Raw genomic sequence first — 18,227 nt, 5'->3', positions numbered from 1 at the left:
TGAAATGGTCAAAGGATTGGCAGATGCAGTTTAATGCTGATAAATGTAAAGTTCTGAGGTTAGGTAATGATGATAGAGTTACAAGATACGAGCTAGATGGTGTTGTGATTGCGAAGTCGGATTGCGAAAGGGATCTGGGAGTTATGATTAGTAAGAATTTAAAACAAAAGGATCAATGCATAAATGTTCGTAATAAGGCAAATCGGACACTTGGATTTATTAATCGCAGCGTTAGTAACAAGACACCTGGTGTGGTTCTCAAGCTATATCTTGCTCTAGTTAGGCCCCATTTAGATTATGCAGTTCAGTTTTGGTCGCCATATTATAGAATGGATATAAATTCACTTGAACGTGTCCAGCGTAGGATGACTAAGTTAATTCCCCAAATTAGAAATCTTTCATATGAAGAAAGATTAACAAAGCTTAAGTTGCATTCACTGGAAAGGCGAAGAGTTAGGGGTGACATGATAGAGGTTTACAAGTGGATGAATGGACATAACCGGGGGGATATTAATAGGGTATTAAAAGTATCAACACAGGACAGAACACGAAACAATGGATATAAATTGGATAAGTTTAGATTTAGGAAAAACTTGGGTAAATACTGGTTCAGTAACAGGGTTGTTGATTTGTGGAACCAATTGCCGCGTAACATTGTGGAGGTGGGGTCCCTCGATTGTTTCAAGCACGGGTTGGACAAGTATATGAGTGGGATTGGGTGGTTATAGAATGGGAGCTGCCTCGTATGGGCCAATAGGCCTTCTGCAGTTACCTTTGTTCTTATGTTCTTATAACAGAGAGTGATGAAGAGATGAGTAGTATTTTTAATAAATATTTTGTATCTGTATTTACTAAAGAGGAACTTAACAATATGCCTTCAGCCGAACAAGTCTATGTGGGTGGGGACGAGGACAGGTTGACGAGTTTAGCAGTTACCAGGGAGGATGTTCTTAAACAAATAGTAAAACTCAAACCAAACAAATCCCCAGGGCCGGATGAAGTGTTTGCTAGGGTGCTTAAAGAATGCAAAGAGGAGCTTTGTGACCCACTGTCAACCATATTTAATAAATCAATAGAGTCAGGCAGAGTGCCAGAGTTTTGGAAAGTTGCTAATGTGATACCAGTTTTTAAGAAAGGAGATAGATCACTTGCGTCTAACTATCGACCAATTAGCCTAACGTCTATTGTGGGAAAGTTACTCGAATCTATAATAGCAAATAAAATTCGTCTTCATCTTGAAAAACATAAATTAATAATTGAGTCGCAACATGGTTTTATAAATGGCCGTTCATGTTTAACAAATTTGTTATCTTTTTATTCTAGCATTGTTGAGGCAGTTGATAGTGGTAAGGATTGCGATGTTGTATACCTTGACTTTAGCAAAGCTTTTGATACAGTGCCACATGAAAGACTGATTAAAAAAATAGAGTCTCATGGTATTGGGGGTGCTATATTAAGCTGGATTAGGGCATGGCTATACCAAAGGAAACAGAGAGTTAGTATAAATGGAATCAAGTCAGAGTGGGAAAATGTTGTAAGTGGAGTGCCTCAAGGCTCTGTCCTGGGACCTCTGTTGTTTATAATATATATAAATGATTTAGATTCAGGTTTGAGTAGCAACATTTGCAAATTTGCCGATGATACGAAAATCGGTAGGGAAATTAATTCGGAGGAGGACTCACTATCACTTCAAGTTGATCTAGATAGGGTTTTGAAATGGTCAAAGGATTGGCAGATGCAGTTTAATGCTGATAAATGTAAAGTTCTGAGGTTAGGTAATGATGATAGAGTTACAAGATACGAGCTAGATGGTGTTGTGATTGCGAAGTCGGATTGCGAAAGGGATCTGGGAGTTATGATTAGTAAGAATTTAAAACAAAAGGATCAATGCATAAATGTTCGTAATAAGGCAAATTGGACACTTGGATTTATTAATCACAGCGTTAGTAACAAGACACCTGGTGTGGTTCTCAAGCTATATCTTGCTCTAGTTAGGCCCCATTTAGATTATGCAGTTCAGTTTTGGTCGCCATATTATAGAATGGATATAAATTCACTTGAACGTGTCCAGCGTAGGATGACTAAGTTAATTCCCCAAATTAGAAATCTTTCATATGAAGAAAGATTAACAAAGCTTAAGTTGCATTCACTGGAAAGGCGAAGAGTTAGGGGTGACATGATAGAGGTTTACAAGTGGATGAATGGACATAACCGGGGGGATATTAATAGGGTATTAAAAGTATCAACACAGGACAGAACACGAAACAATGGATATAAATTGGATAAGATTAGATTTAGGAAAGACTTGGGTAAATACTGGTTCAGTAACAGGGTTGTTGATTTGTGGAACCAATTGCCGCGTAACATTGTGGAGGTGGGGTCCCTCGATTGTTTCAAGCACGGGTTGGACAAGTATATGAGTGGGATTGGGTGGTTATAGAATAGGAGCTGCCTCGTATGGGCCAATAGGCCTTCTGCAGTTACCTTTGTTCTTATGTTCTTATGTTCTCATTAAGGAGGACTGACGGGACCAGTATTAAGAAGACCTCGTCTTGGCAAGTTGTGAAAGACAGGGGTCTTAAGAAGACCTTGGCAAAACCGACAACTAATAACCTACACCTAAGGACTTTTAACGCATTTGACGTATTAGAGGACGAGTGCTGTGTTGAACCTGTTGTTCAACGAGGTGGCAAAGACAAAGTAACGAGGAGCATTGAAGCGCAGGTCCCTCAAACTGCTCGAAAGGAAAAGGGAGAATCGAAGTAAATTTTGGTTGTGGGAGATTCCCAGGTGAGGTATTTAGACAGAACGTTTTGTGCCAGAGATAGGGGGAACAGATTAAGGGTTTGCTATCCGGGAGCTGGAATTGGTGATATTGTTGGAAACATGAATGATATTATGACAGGAAATGGAAACAAACCCATTATTTGTATTAGTGCAGGGGGTAATGATGTTGGACGAGTTAGGAGTGAGGAACTAATACAGAGATTCAGGACAGCCATTGAATTAGTTAGGAGCAAGGGAGGAATATCGATCATATGTGGCATTCTTCCTAGAAAGGGAGTAGGAAATGAATGGATATCGAGGGCACTTGGTGTCAATTGCCGGCTGAAAAGATATTGCAAATCAAATGCAATATCTTTCATAGACAACTGGGAACACTTCTATGGAAGAAATGGAATGTATGCTCGTGATGGGGTGCATCTATCAAGAGCTGGGGTTGTTGCTGTTGCGAACTCGTTGGAAGAAGTGGTTAGAGGTGTTTGTTTGGGTTTAAACTGTTAGTAGATAGAGGTATGGGAATTGATTTGGAAGAAGGAGGTAATAAAAGTATGTGTTTGTGGGAGAAAGAAATTGGCAAAATGATCAGGGAAAGAGAAGGGCCTCAAAATTACAATTCACTTAGGGTATATTACACTAACAGTAGAAGTCTAAGAAATAAAATTAACGAATTAAATGCTCTTGTCTGCACAGAAAAAATAGATATTATTGCACTTACCGAAACGTGGATGAATGTAGAAAATAGAGAACTATTAGCTGAATATCAAATAAATGGATTTAAACTATTTCACACAGATAGATATATTAGACGAGGAGGGGGAGTAGCCATATATGTTAGGGACAATTTGAAATGTAGTCTCAAAGAGGGAATCAAAACTGAGCTACACACAGAAACTATTTGGATAGAATTATACGAAAAAGCAAATAATAATATATATTATATTATAGTAATAATTGGAGTTATATATAGGCCACCAAATTTAGACAGAATGGAAGCAAAGCATCTATGGGATGAAAAATCTAGGGCATCTAGATCTAACAGTATTTACGTCATGGGTGACTAATTTTAGTGGAATAAACTGGTTGAACAAAACAGGGTCCAAGTACACATTTTACTGTTGCGTTAAACAGAGGCTACAGTTAAGGAATTGCGCCCAGTAAATCCTCCCCGGCCAGGATTTACTGGGCGGACTAAACCAGTAGTAAAGGGACCTCGTCTTGGAGAGTTGTGAAAGACAGGGGCCTTAAGAAGACTTTGATAAAGCCGCCTTCAAACGCCATAGCAACTTCTAATTCATTTGACGTTTTGGAGGACGAGTGCTGTGGAGAGACTGTGGATCGCGCAAAAGGGAAAGCAACGAAGAGAAAGGAAGCGCAGGCCCCTCAGAAAGTAAAGGAAGTACCTAAGCAAACATTAGTTGTGGGAGATTCCCAGATAAGGTATTTGGATAGAACGTTTTGTGCTAGAGATAGGGGGAACAGGTTAAGGGTTTGCTATCCCGGAGCTGGCATTGGTGATATTATAAACAACATGAATGATATTATGGCTGGTAATGGGAACAATCCCATTATTTGCATTAGCGTGGGAGGAAATGATGTTGGTCGAGTTAGGAGTGAGGAACTGATTCAGAGGTATAAAACAGCCATAGAGTTAGTTAGGAGCAAGGGAGGAATCCCGATCATATGTGGCATTCTTCCAAGAAAGGGAGTGGGAAATGAATGGATATCGAGGGCACTTGGTGTCAATTGCCGGCTGGAAAGATATTGCAAATCAAATGCAATATCTTTCATAGACAACTGGGAACACTTCTATGGAAGAAATGAAATGTATGCTCGTGATGGGGTGCATCTATCGAGAGCTGGGGTTGTTGCTGTTGCGAACTCGTTAGAAGAAGTGGTTAGAGGTGTTTGTTTGGGTTTAAACTGTCAGTAGATAGAGGTATGGGAATTGATTTGGAGGAAGGAGGTAATAAAAGTATGTGTTTGTGGGAGAAAGGAATTGGCAAAACGATCAGGGAAAGAGAAGGTCCGCAAAATAACAATTCACTTAGGGTATATTACATTAACAGTAGAAGTCTAAGAAATAAAATTAACGAATTAAATGCTCTTGTCTGCACAGAAAAAATAGATATTATTGCACTTACCGAAACGTGGATGAATGTAGAAAATAGAGAACTATTAGCTGAATATCAAATATATGGATTTAAACTATTTCACACAGATAGATATATTAGACGAGGAGGTGGAGTAGCCATATATGTTAGGGACAATTTGAAATGTAGTCTCAAAGAGGGAATCAAAACAGAGCCACACACAGAAACTATTTGGATAGAATTAAACGAAAAAGCTAATAATATTATAATAGGAGTAATATATAGGCCACCAAATTTAGACAGAATGGAAGCAAAGCATCTATGGGATGAAATATCTAGAGCATCTAGATCTAACAGTATTTATGTCATGGGTGACTTTAATTTTAGCGGAATAAACTGGTTGAACAAAACAGGGAATAGTGAAGCAGAAGATTTTCTAGAATTAATTGACGATTGCTTTCTTACGCAACACATTAAGGAACCAACACGGGAAAATAATATTTTAGATTTAGTGTTAACTAACAGGGAAACGCAAATTAATGACATCGAAATAGGGAGTGAGCTAGGGAGCAGTGATCACAAAGAAATCAGATTTAGCATAGAATGGAATAGACCAGTAGGAGAAAATTCTGTTAAAGTGCCAGATTTTCGAAAAGCTGATTTTAATAGCCTAAGAAATTTTTTGGGTCAAATTGATTGGAAACTCTTGGGTATGGGGTGTGGGCCGGTCTTGGAGCGAGACATGAACCCAGCGATAGGTGACTTAAATGGGGATTTCGATGTGGATTCAATATATAACTTATTTAAGAATATTCTAAACAAAGCACAGGAACGTAGTATACCATACAAATTGAATAGATCGAATACTAATGACCCAAAGTGGATAACAAAGAATTTGAAAAACCTTATAGGTAAAAAGAGAGCTTGGTACAAAAGGATTAAAAATGGGGAGGTCACTTTAGAACAGGAATTCGTACAACTGGTTAGAAATGTTAAAAAAGAGATAAGGAAAGCAAAAAGAAACTATGAAGTTCGCATAGCAGGGCAAGCAAAGACAAATCCTAAAGGGTTTTTTCAGTTATATCGTACCAAGACTAGGGAAAGGATAGGTCCATTAAAAACTGAGACAGGTCAAATAACAGATAGTGATGAAGAGATGAGTAGTATTTTTAATAAATATTTTGTATCTGTATTTACTAAAGAGGAACTTAACAATATGCCTTCAGCCGAACAAGTCTATGTGGGTGGGGACGAGGACAGGTTGACGAGTTTAGCAGTTACCAGGGAGGATGTTCTTAAACAAATAGTAAAACTCAAACCAAACAAATCCCCAGGGCCGGATGAAGTGTTTGCCAGGGTGCTTAAAGAATGCAAAGAGGAGCTTTGTGACCCACTGTCAACCATATTTAATAAATCAATAGAGTCAGGCAGAGTGCCAGAGCTTTGGAAAGTTGCAAATGTGATACCAGTTTTTAAGAAAGGAGATAGATCACTTGCGTCTAACTATCGACCAATTAGCCTAACGTCTATTGTGGGAAAGTTACTCGAATCTATAATAGCAAATAAAATTCGTCTTCATCTTGAAAAACATAAATTAATAATTGAGTCGCAACATGGTTTTATAAATGGCCGTTCATGTTTAACAAATTTGTTATCTTTTTATTCTAGCATTGTTGAGGCAGTTGATAGTGGTAAGGATTGCGATGTTGTATACCTTGACTTTAGCAAAGCTTTTGATACAGTGCCACATGAAAGACTGATTAAAAAGATAGAGTCTCATGGTATTGGGGGTGCTATATTAAGCATGGCTATACCAAAGGAAACAGAGAGTTAGTATAAATGGAATCAAGTCAGAGTGGGAAAATGTTGTAAGTGGAGTGCCTCAAGGCTCTGTCCTGGGACCTCTGTTGTTTATAATTTATATAAATGATTTAGATTCAGGTTTGAGTAGCAACATTTGCAAATTTGCCGATGATACGAAAATCGGTAGGGAAATTAATTCGGAGGAGGACTCACTATCACTTCAAGTTGATCTAGATAGGGTTTTGAAATGGTCAAAGGATTGGCAGATGCAGTTTAATGCTGATAAATGTAAAGTTCTGAGGTTAGGTAATGATGATAGAGTTACAAGATACGAGCTAGATGGTGTTGTGATTGCGAAGTCGGATTGCGAAAGGGATCTGGGAGTTATGATTAGTAAGAATTTAAAACAAAAGGATCAATGCATAAATGTTCGTAATAAGGCAAATCGGACACTTGGATTTATTAATCGCAGCGTTAGTAACAAGACACCTGGTGTGGTTCTCAAGCTATATCTTGCTCTAGTTAGGCCCCATTTAGATTATGCAGTTCAGTTTTGGTCGCCGTATTATAGAATGGATATAAATTCACTTGAACGTGTCCAGCGTAGGATGACTAAGTTAATTCCCCAAATTAGAAATCTTTCATATGAAGAAAGATTAACAAAGCTTAAGTTGCGTTCACTGGAAAGGCGAAGAGTTAGGGGTGACATGATAGAGGTTTACAAGTGGATGAATGGACATAACCGGGGGGATATTAGTAGGGTATTAAAAGTATCAACACAGGACAGAACACGAAACAATGGGTATAAATTGGATAAGTTTAGATTTAGGAAAGACTTGGGTAAATACTGGTTCAGTAACAGGGTTGTTGATTTGTGGAACCAATTGCCGCGTAACATTGTGGAGGTGGGGTCCCTCGATTGTTTCAAGCACGGGTTGGACATGTATATGAGTGGGATTGGGTGGTTATAGAATAGGAGCTGCCTCGTATGGGCCAATAGGCCTTCTGCAGTTACCTTTGTTCTTATGTTCTTATGTTCTTAGGATACGAACCCATGACATAGCGCTCGCGGAACGCTAGGCGAGTGTCTTACCACTACACCACGGAGACTGGTGTTTGTTTATACGATTTGTTTTGCGTGTTTTTCCCTTTTACTTGACCACAGGAGACAACAGCCAAGCAGTCAACTTTTTTTTCTATTTTTTTTTACTAATGTGATTGGCATTTACACCAGCCATTGGGTGGACTGCCTTACACTTACATTTTCCCATCACATTAATGGGGCCTGTCCTAGGAGCCTCATTCAGGATCTAGAACAATCATTTCAATTTGTGGTAAGTGTACTTGTCTTTGATACAGTTGCTTTTCAATAATTTCATAACTTTCAATATTTTTATGGTGCTGTGTATTTTGTGTTTTCCGAGTGTAACATATTATGAGTGTTGGATGACTGTGGATTACGTGGTGTCTGGAGGCCTCAGTCACTCTCTTAATTGGTTGTTTATCCCTCGGTGTCATTACTCGTGCATTCCACCTTATTCTCGTCCCTAGATTATTTTTCAATTATGGCAGATCATCACTTTGGTACCCTGGTACTTTGGTTTGTCTTCGGGCCAAAGCACCCTATCTTCTGCAATCCTACCGAAGGAGGATAAAGAGGGCCATAGTTCCTCTAGCACGGACTACGATGTTGAGTTGGGACCTCAACAAGCAGTTCTCGTCACCAGTTGACACTCGCACCCCTACACGTTGGTCAGAGATTATGATATTTACTCAGGTAGGGAATTGGCTTTCTTTTTCAGAGCACAAAGAACGCTAATTCTGTAAGTATCATTTAGTTAAGTAGGAAACTCCTTGCTTCCGTCCTATAGAGACCCGGCAAGGTATCCCTACGTTTTTGATCTACCCTTTCAATTTTGAAACCATCAGAGTTACATTTGTTTTTGAAACTATCAAAGTTTCATTTATTTTAGTAGGATTTTCTTGCCCTTATTCTCGTATATTGAGTGCCGGGTACAAGATTTCCCAGCAATTTTGATCACTTAACATCTAATATTAACGTTAGTTCTTTTCACATTAACGATTGAATTTCCACAGGATAGTCACCAGTTGCCACGTCATCCTGTTACTGACATTTATAATATCACAGGTATGCTCTCTGTACATTTGTTTGCTATCTCAAAATGCTTCGTCTCTCAGCATTTCGTAGTGATCCAGCAAATGAAGTAGGGAACTTAATTCGTGCCAAGAAGACAGAATTACAAACTCTAGCACATGAGTACCAACTGGATGTTCCCCACGGAGCCAACAAAAGTGAATTACATAACCTTATCCTTGACCACCTCTTTGATAATGGAATTATAGACTCTGATTCTCACGAAAACTATTCCATTGCAGACCGGCAAGCTCTGGCAGCTCTATGAAGTTAAAGCTAGAACTAGCGAAAGTAGAATGTAAAAGCCAAAAAGAAGCTCTACAACTTGCTAATGCCGAACGTGAACGTCTGAAAGAACAAGCTGCCTTTGAGAAGGAAGCTCTACAAAGGAAGGAACAGGAGGCTGCCCAAAAGGAGCGCGAGGCTGCCCTAAAGAAAGAAGAACAGGAACGCGAGACTGCCCTACAACGTGAGCGTGAGAGGGAACAGCTTGAAGTAAGAAAACGTAATCTGGAGATACAACGTGAACACGATAAGAAGCAAGCCGATAGTGTTCTAGAATACCGTAGACAAGAACTCGACTTGGAAACTACACACCACACTCGGCGCCAACAAGCTACAGCCAGTCTTCCAGTAAGCTTCAATGTCTCCAAGGCAAGTAAGTTAATGCCACCATTCGTTGAGACAGAGATAGATGTGTTTTTTACTACTTTTGAGGCTCTGGCTAAAAGACTTAGCTGGCCTGAAGATCAGTGGTCTATATTTCTCAGAGTGCATCTCACAGGACAAGCTGCGGTTACTCTCAGTACCTTAGCGTCTGTGAATGACTACACCATCTTAAAGCAAGCCGTTTTAGACGCCTACCTTCTCTCTACCGAAAGCCACAGACGAAAATTCCGTGAGTATCTAAAGGCAAGTGCCACCACCTATTTAAAATTTGCCAATACTAAGAAAAGATATTTCATGAAATGGCTGGAAGCAGCCCATGTTTCTACATTTTCAGACCTTGTCAACCTTATTCTAGTCGAAGAATTCTTTCGACGTATTCCTGCTTCCATCCGTCTTCACTTAGCGGATAAGGAGGAAACCGACTACATCAGATGTGCGAAGTCGGCTAACACCTACAGTCTTATACACAGGTTAACAGCTGACACATCTTCCAGTAACAAATCTTGGTCTAATTATGACAAAGTGAGTTCCAATCAAGCAACCTCTCAATTATATAGTAAGTATTGCAAGCTCTATGGACATACCATAGATAAATGTGGTAAAGCCCAATACAAAGGCTATAGTGAAACTCCTAAACCCAAACCAACTCCTAAGTCCGGTAAGCCTGTAATGAATGTTGGTGTTCCTGTTAATGATCTTTCTCTCTTCAGCAAACACCTGCACCCTGGAACTGTCTCTGCCAACAGTACAGATTCGGAGGGATGTTCTAAAGTGAAGATCTTGAGGGACACAGCTGTTCTTCAGTCTATCATTTTGAAATCGGCTGTGCCTAACATCACCTACACCGGGGAGACGGTCCTTATCACTGACCTCACTGCTACCACTCCGTATCCACGCGCCAGAGTCCACCTGGATTGTCCTTTTGTACAAGGTGAAGTCCAAGACGCCATCCGGGAAAAGCCTTTTCCCATGTCAGGGATACAACTTCTCCTGGGCAACGACTTGGCAGAAGATCTGCAACTTTTCAACTTGATCATCATGGACAAACCCCAGGTATGTGACTCTGTAGTGAAAAACCCCATCTTGAAGTATATTCCAGCAGAGGTCCAAGAAAGTGATGAAGTCTCTCCTTCGGTTTTGGTGACAACCCGTGCGCAAGCTGCACGCCCGCAACCAGCTGACTCTACTGCAACAGCTGTCCCTCAAGACATCAGAATCTACCACCGAATCTTACTATGTTGGAGTTCCGTTAGTTACAGAGGGAGGATCCTTCATTATCACCATTATTGTTCCAGGCCGAGACTCAATCTGACAGTATTCCTGGGTTCTTCATAGAAAACTAATTGCTCTATCGGAGGTACCAACCCAGTAAACTAACGGAGGATGACGATTGGGCTAATGTCGACCAACTAGTAGTTCCCACCAGCCTACGGCCCGATATTCTACACCTGGACCATGGAGCACTTTCTCACTACGGTTTTAATAAAACCTATCACGGAATCAGACAAGACTATTACTGAACAGGTATGATTAAATATGTAAAAACGTATGTACAACAGTGTCATACATGTCAGATGTCAGGAAAACCTAACATCCCGATTGCCAAGGCTCCTTAGATTCCTATCCCGGTGCCTTCGGAACCTTTCCACAGACTCATCATAGACTGTGTTCTATGTCCGGACCAGTTCTGGCAACACTTATATACTAAGCATCCTGTGTCCAACCACCAGATTCCCCATAGCAGTTCCTGTAAAGAACTTTACGGCTGCTACGGTGGTGAAACAACTGTTGAAGATCTTAACACAATATGGATTTCCTTGGGAGATTCAATGTGACTGTGGCACCAACTTCACCAGTGATCTCTTTAAGAAGATACTGGAAGAATTCAACATCACTCAGGTATTGTCCAGCTCCTATCTTCTTGAGGTTATCTTGAGATGATTTCGGGGCTTTTAGTGTCCCCGCGGCCCGGTCCTCGACCAGGCCTCCGCCCCCAGGAAGCAGCCCGTGACAGCTGACTAACTCCCAGGTACCTATTTACTGCTAGGTAACAGGGGCATTCAGGGTGAAAGAAACTTTGCCCATTTGTTTCTGCCTCGTGCGGGAATCGAACCCGCGCCACAGAATTACGAGTCCTGCGCGCTATCCACCAGGCTACGAGGCCTCCTGCTTCACAGGGTTCTCTTGAACGTAGTCACAAAACAATAAAATCACTCCTTAAGAAATTTTGCAATGTAACTTTGAAAGACTGGGATAAACAACTTGACATTATCATGTGCATTTTCAGAAGTCTCCCAAATGAGTCTCTAGGAGTATCTCCTTATGAGATGCTCTACGGACGTAAGTGCAGTACTCCTCTTAAAGCTTCGAAAGACTCTCTACGTAATGCCACCTTCAGTGGCCCTCAGAATGTGCCCGAGTTTCTTCAAAACTTAAAGCACATTCTAGAGAGAGTACATAAATTTGCCAATGATAATTTATTAAAAGCTCAAGATAGAATGAAGACTCATTTTGACAAACGCAGTAAAATCAGGAAATTTAAAGCTGGAGACTTCGTTTTAGCATATTTACCGATCCCTGGTTCACCATGGCAAAATACGTTTTCAGGACCTTACCGCATCAAGGAGTGGAGAAACAACCGCAACGACGTTCTTGAGACTCCAGATAGGCGGCGAAGGACCCAGTTGTGCCACGTCAATCTTCTGAGTGAGTATAAAGGTACTCTCTCCACTGTGCTAGTATCTCTCTCCACCTTTCAAGATCCATACCTCCACAGTAAGACCTTCCCTGCTTCTCCTCCCGAAATCACCAACTCTGATTCAGTGCCTTCCATCTCGGAAATCCTTACTGATCTTCGTAAATATTTACAGGACTGTAACAGTGCTCCTCTCATCAGAGTTCTTCAAGAACATCAGAAGTTGTTCAGCGATGATCCCCAGGAATGTAAAGTGGTTCAGCACGACATCCAGCTACCTCCTGACACCCGAGCGATTCGTCAATCCTTCTACCATATCAACCCATACAAAAAGGAAGTTATGCATGCTGAGGTACAGTACCTTCTGGATCATGGGCTGGCCTTCCTTTTTGATTCCCTTTGGGCCTCACCCTGCATCTTGGTACCGAAACCGCATGGTAGAGTACGACTATGTACCGACTATAGGAAACTGAATCTTGTGACCGTCAAGGATGCTTACCCTTTACCTCGAATAGATGATATCCTTGACGCAGTAGGTAATGCTAATTATCTTTCCCAAAATGATTTGTTAAAGGACTATTATCAGATCAATCTGACAGAGCGAGCGAAGGAAATATCTGCCTTCACCACTCCTTTTGCCTGCACAGATATGAACGCCTTCCTTTTGGACTGTGTAACACCCCGGCCACCTTCCAGCGAACTGTCAACCGCGTCATCTACGGCCTAGATCACACCTAAGCCTACTTGGATGACATCGTTGTGGCAATTGACACCTGGAGCGAACATCTGCTCCAGCTGCAACGATTGTTATCGAAGCTCCTGACAGCTGGCCTTACCATCAACTTTGGCAAGTCCACATTTGCTAAAGGTAAAGTGCGTTATCTTGGTCATGTAATAGGAAGTGGCAGCCTAGCTACTTTAACCATTCACACTCAACCCATTCAGCATTACCCACAACCTACAACCGGGAAGCAGCTCCTGCGCTTCCTTGGCCTTGCATGATACTATCGTAGGTTCGTGAACATTTTTAGTTCGGTAGCGACACCATTGATTAATCTGACCAGCCCCAAGCAACGGTATCATTGGACCATTCAACAGACCGTTGCCTTTGAACAACTAAAAACTCTGCTATGTTCTGATCCCATTCTCGCCTCTCCAAATATTATGAAGCCCTTCATCATCAATGTCGACGCAAGTGGCACCGGCATCGGGGGCGTCCTAATGCAACAACGTGGCGAAGAGGTTCTTCCTGTCAGCTACTACAGCTACAAGTTGAAGCCTCATCAGAAGAACTATAGCACCATAGAAATGGAACTCCTCTCCATCGTCCTGAACCTGCAACATTTCGAATCTTACCTACAGGGTAATCGGTCTATTACCATCTACTCAGACCACAACCCCTACGATTCCTGCAACAGGCCCAATTCAGCAATCAACATCTTCTACGCTGGGCTCTGTACCTGCAAAATTTTAACCTGGAGATCTTCTTCAATAAGGGCCCGGATAACATCATAGCAGACGCTCTCTCCAGGATCTACGAGGTAAAGGCAGCTACTCCTACTACTCAACCATCTATTGAAGTAACTTAACACGTAAGAGCATGCTTCGGGGGAGAGCTGTGACGGGAATCTCTTTCAAAGAGAGATTTTTGCCTGCTCTTTCCTAAGTCACGTTACTTCAGTACGTCTGCAACATCAAGACACTAGTTTCAAGAGTAGTATCTATATAGTAGAATACATCTCTACAGAGGGTAATACGTGCTCAACACTCACTCTCCAAACGCCCTCCCTTCGCTGTCGGTGCACCACCCTCGTCAATCACCAAACTACCACTTCAAGCCAGCATTCCTCCCATTGGTGAATCAGCGACTCCACTCGACTGCAGCGCCATCTGCATCGCCTATAAATAGTCGTGCATGAGCAAGCGGCCTTAGAAATATTCTGTGCTCTCAAAACTGACACTTCTATCTAGCATACACTCTGTATATTAGTGAAGGTTTCAGCTAGATAAATATTCTCAGCACCTTTAACTAATTGTTTGTCTTGTTCATTGTAGAGTAACGTAACCATTATTTTATTTTATATTGTGTTTTGTCTTTGTATTTATGTTTAATTCGCACTGAACGTAGCCAAGGGATTAACTTTGTTCATATTTGCTTAAAGTTAATTAAAAGTTTCATTGTTTATACGATTTGTTTTGCGTCTTTTATCCTTTTACTTGACCCCCTATTAGATTATTTTACAGGAACTTCTTTTCCACAGCTCATAAAACGGAGGAAAGGGTCCTGAAATATATTGTTAATGGGAACGTTATCCCTACAGACGAAAATCAGAAGATACAACTGACAATTTACTATAAAACCAAAAAAACGGCCAGCCTACTCATGAGAAACTCTCCAGACACTAAGCAGAACGCTTTAAAAGACCCCAACGTCGTCTATGCCTTCAAATGTCCACTTAGGGACTGTAAGCCTCAAAGAACTCAGTATATAAGCAAGACAACAACATCTCTTTCCAGGCGATTAACGATGCATAAGCAACAGGGCTCCATTAAGAACCATATAATCTCTTCCCACAACTAGACCATCACCAGAGAAGTCTTAACAGAAAACACGGAAATCATTGATAGATACAGCGATAGCAGGCGGCTTGACATCTGCGAGGCATTAATCATCAAGAACTCAACACCAGCAATCAACAGCCAATTAATGCACAACTATATTCTACCTACTTCAAGACTCTGCACCAATATAGGAGCATCAAGATATATGAGCCAATAGGCCCTTTGCAGTTACTTCCATTCTTCACTTTAATTTATGCAATTTACACCCAATGCACCGTGTTCTGTCTTGTTGAAAGTTTGCTCTGTCTTAGTTTGAAAGTTTTGTTCATCTCATCCAAAACTGTTGTAACATATCACCTCACCCAAATGCGAGTATATAAGATAAAACCTGTTTAAATGATAGCATAGTAGAACTCTGTTTAGTGTTTGCAGGTTATAGTTGTGTGTGTGTAAACTGAAGTCTTTGAAAATGTAATAAGTTATTACGAAAAGCGTTCAAGTGTCGCGTCAGAGACTAAAAATAAAAAAGAATTTTGGAGAATTAATTTTTCAATTACATCGACAGTGAAAAGAAACATAAGAAATATTGAGAACATTCGTGTTAGAATTATTAAACTTACTTTTTTGGTCATATTTAATAACATATGTTTACAAGAAAGACTGCTACCAAAATATACTAATATATATATATATATATATATATATATATATATATATATATATATATATATATATATATATATATATATATATATATATATATATATATATTATTAAATATGACCGAAAAAGTAAGATTAATAATTCTAACACGAATTTTCTCAATCTTTCGTACATTACGCTTCACTGTTGGAGGTAAATCAAAAATCACTTCTCCAAAATTAATTTTTATTTCTAGTCTGACGCGACACGGGCGCGTTTCGTAAAACTTATTACATTTTCAAAGACTTCACAAATACACAACTGATTAGAACGTATCTCTGATTTTATATCTACATTTGGGTGAGGTGGGAAGGGTGATGTGGCATTAACACAAGACAGAACAGGAGGGGATATTAATAGGGTATTAAAAGTATCAACACAAGACAGAACAGAAACAATGGGTATTGAATAGAAGTGTTTGTAGAAAGCCTATTGGTCCATATTTCTTGATGCTTCTATATTGGAGCGGAGTCTTGAGGTGGGTAGAATATAGTTGTGCAATAATTGGCTGTTGATTGCTGGTGTTGACTTCTTGATGTGTAGTGCCTCGCAAACGTCAAGCCGCCTGCTATCGCTGTATCTATCGACGATTTCTGTGTTGTTTACTAGGATTTCTCTGGCGATGGTTTGGTTATGGGAAGAGATTATATGTTCCTTAATGGAGCCCTGTTGCATTATGCATCCGTTTTATAAAACGGAGGAAAGGGTCCTGAAAGATATTGTTAATAGAAACGTTATCCCTACAGACAAAAATCAGAGGATACAACTGACGATTTACTATAAAACCAGAAAAACGGCCACCCTACTCATGAGAAACTCTCCAGACACAAAACAGAACGCTTTAAAAGAGACTAATGTCGTCTATGCCTTCAAATGCCCACTTGGGGACTGTAAGCTCCAAAAAACCCAGTATATAGGCAAGACAACAACATCTCTTTCTAGGCGTTTAACGATGCATAAGCAACAGGGTGAAGCGTAATGTACGAAAGATTGAGAAAATTCGTGTTAGAATTATTAATCTTACTTTTTCGGTCATATTTAATAATATATATATATATATATATATATATATATATATATATATATATATATATATATATATATATATATATATATATATATATATATATATATATATATATATATATATATATATATATTAGTATATTTTGGTAGCAGTCTTTCTTGTAAACATATGTTATTAAATATGACCAAAAAAGTAAGTTTAATAATTCTAACACGAATGTTCTCAATATTTCTTATGTTTCTTTTCACTGTCGATGTAATTGAAAAATTAATTCTCCAAAATTCTTTTTTATTTTTAGTCTCTGACGCGACACTTGAAAGCTTTTCGTAATAACTTATTACATTTTCAAAGACTTCACAAATACACAACTGATTAGAACGTATCTCTGATTTTATATCTACATTTGGGTGAGGTGGGAAGGGTGATGTGGCATTAACACAAGACAGAACAGGAGGGGATATTAATAGGGTATTAAAAGTATCAACACAAGACAGAACAGAAACAATGGGTATTGAATAGAAGTGTTTGTAGAAAGCCTATTGGTCCATATTTCTTGATGCTTCTATATTGGAGCGGAGTCTTGAGGTGGGTAGAATATAGTTGTGCAATAATTGGCTGTTGATTGCTGGTGTTGACTTCTTGATGTGTAGTGCCTCGCAAACGTCAAGCCGCCTGCTATCGCTGTATCTATCGACGATTTCTGTGTTGTTTACTAGGATTTCTCTGGCGATGGTTTGGTTATGGGAAGAGATATATGTTCCTTAATGGAGCCCTGTTGCATTATGCATCCGTTTTATAAAACGGAGGAAAGGGTCCTGAAAGATATTGTTAATAGAAACGTTATCCCTACAGACAAAAATCAGAGGATACAACTGACGATTTACTATAAAACCAGAAAAACGGCCACCCTACTCATGAGAAACTCTCCAGACACAAAACAGAACGCTTTAAAAGAGACTAATGTCGTCTATGCCTTCAAATGCCCACTTGGGGACTGTAAGCTCCAAAAAACCCAGTATATAGGCAAGACAACAACATCTCTTTCTAGGCGTTTAACGATGCATAAGCAACAGGGCTCCATTAAGGAACATATAATCTCTTCCCATAACCAAACCATCGCCAGAGAAATCCTAGTAAACAACACAGAAATCATCGATAGATACAGCGATAGCAGGCGGCTTGACGTTTGCGAGGCACTACACATCAAGAAGTCAACACCAGCAATCAACAGCCAATTATTGCACAACTATATTCTACCCACCTCAAGACTCTGCTCCAATATAGAAGCATCAAGAAATATGGACCAATAGGCTTTCTACAAACACTTCTATTCAATACCCATTGTTTCTGTTCTGTCTTGTGTTGATACTTTTAATACCCTATTAATATTCCCTCCTGTTCTGTCTTGTGTTAATGCCACATCACCCTTCCCACCTCACTCAAATGTAGATATAAAATCAGAGATACGTTCTAATCAGTTGTGTATTTGTGAAGTCTTTGAAAATGTAATAAGTTTTACGAAACGCGCCCGTGTCGCGTCAGACTAGAAATAAAAATGAATTTTGGAGAAGTGATTTTTGATTTACCTCCAACAGTGAAGCGTAATGTACGAAAGATTGAGAAATTCGTGTTAGAATTATTAATCTTACTTTTTCGGTCATATTTAATAATATATGTCTACAGGAAAGACTGCTACCAAAATATACTAATATATATATATATATATATATATATATATAT

The sequence above is a fragment of the Procambarus clarkii genome, chromosome 35 (assembly GCF_040958095.1).
Source record: "Procambarus clarkii isolate CNS0578487 chromosome 35, FALCON_Pclarkii_2.0, whole genome shotgun sequence".
NCBI lineage: Eukaryota > Metazoa > Arthropoda > Malacostraca > Decapoda > Cambaridae > Procambarus > Procambarus clarkii.
This window is presented reverse-complemented; position numbering follows the sequence as displayed.